The sequence below is a fragment of the Penaeus vannamei genome, chromosome 18 (genome assembly GCF_042767895.1).
Source record: "Penaeus vannamei isolate JL-2024 chromosome 18, ASM4276789v1, whole genome shotgun sequence".
NCBI lineage: Eukaryota > Metazoa > Arthropoda > Malacostraca > Decapoda > Penaeidae > Penaeus > Penaeus vannamei.
The window spans coordinates 16,555,644-16,557,880 of NC_091566.1; positions in this window are offsets into that span (position 1 = coordinate 16,555,644).

Consider the following 2,237-nt stretch of genomic DNA (forward strand, 5'->3'; position numbering starts at 1 on the left):
CTCCATCTTCTCTTGTGAAACCAGCCATGAGGTCCACTTGGCTGGTCTCCGTCACGCAACAGGCGCGCAGGGTGATCCGGGAGAAAATCCTTGTCAACATGAGGTAAAGCAACAGCTGGCAAGTGAACCATCTCTGGAGCAACATGTAACGTGGGAAAAGGAAAGTATATAATTGGGAGTTCCCTTCATTAAGTAAATCATTCATCGTAAAGCAAGTCGAGGAAGTATCCTTGGTTAAATGCTGCAAGCTCACCATGAAATCCTGGACGACTGCCGCCAACCTCCGTCCACCCACCTTCTGCAGACAAGCAAGGATGTCCTGGCTGTCGATGCCTTTGGGGCAGCCAACTCTTTTGCTTACTTCCTCCGCCACAATTCTGAGACCTCGGGAAGGCCACGGCGAAATGGCCGACCCTGACTGCATGATGGCACGAGAGAAGAGACCTAATGGGGATACAGGTAATATAGGATTTGGATGTAAAGTATATATCAAATCACTTATTTTGTATCAATAATACCTATTTAAGTGTTTTCTTGTGGATTCCTTGTACACTAGGCCCGAAATATCAGCACTTCCACATAAACAGCGTGTAGTTGTAGAGTTAGACATAATTAAATATGTGAAACCTAACACCGAATGCAATTGAATAAATAAATTAGTAAATGTAGCCATAGAAATCCAATCATATGGATATACAAATACAGTGTGTTCCTTGCGACATATTCAATAGAAATGTGAATTGCCATGAATATCCTCAGAGTGTTTTATAATGTTTCAAAATGAAGGGCTGTGTAATATTTCATATCAAAGAAAGCGAGGATGAAAGCGGTACCAGACACCAGCTAAAGCTCAGTGATGCCTATTGTTTTTACCTTTTCATGTGATTCGGATTTAAAACTACTTACAAAACTGTAATTATGGCACATCATTAGATTTTCTCAAACCTTATGTTTCATAAATCTGACATTCTTTGAAAAAGTTGCTGACCATTTCATAAAAATTAGCAAATCTCTAGAACGAATTAGGAAATCTTAAATGCCTCAGATCAGTGCATTCATAACTACTACAAAACAGGTTTCAAATCATGATAAACTTCATATTTATGTATTAAATATCTATCATTTAGAAGTTGAAGTTAAGAGGATAAACTGTAGACAGTTGACGAAACCTTTTGATTTGGGCGACAATATGTGATAATGCACAGAGGCGCCCCCAGCACTCTCCCCGTAGATTGTGACCCTGTCAGCGTCTCCTCCGAAGCTGTGGATGTTGTCCTGCACCTAGCGGAGGGCGAGGGTCTGGTCCTTCAGCCCAAAGTTCCTGGAATCACCTCATCCTCTGTGGAAAGGAATCCTGGAGAGAAAATGTTTAAGTTTAGAAAATCGGATAAATATTTGATAAGAGCTGGACATATTTCGCCGAAAATCAGTGCAGTCTTACATTATATATATATATATATATATATATATATATATATATATATATATATATATATATATATATATATATATATATATATATATATATGTAATGTTACTATGCATTCGTGTCCTTGGCCATGGCATGTTGTATAAGGAGTAAATAGCAAGCATTGCCTCGTAATGATTAGATATTATAGATATATACGAAAGATAAAGAAATAATTGTTGCTTTTTTTGGCCGATTTAATGCGCATAAATTAAGAACATTCATCGAGAACCAAAATTTTGTGAATACAGGATATTCGTGTGATTTTTATCAATGGTTTAGACGTCCCATAAACCGAGCTCGTTTTCTGTCACACGATTGATGTTAGAACGATCGCCTGACGTGTGCAGTGCGGAGGCGGAAAAAGAATTAGCATCGACGATCAAGGAGCCAGTGAGAATCAAATCAATTGCAGAAGGGTAAATCAACATACAAGATATTATTTTAAATAACTGCCTAAACCTCTGGGACATACTTTTCCATCCATGCGTTTTGTATATGTGTGTGTGCTTATACATATTCTTCGTTTCAATTTCACCTTTTTTGTTTGTTTGTTTTACCGACCTTGGGCCAAAAATCAACACTTCCAAAAATGACCTTGACTGTTGACCTGCATTTACAGTATTCGATGCATTATCCAGTCTATTTATCATGACAAAAGTAGACTGATATCCGTGTGAATCAGGTAATACAAAATCTTTGCATTAAGATTAATTAAGGCTACATGGCATTTAGAAGCAAGAGAAGGGTTTCCACAGTGTCTGACGTA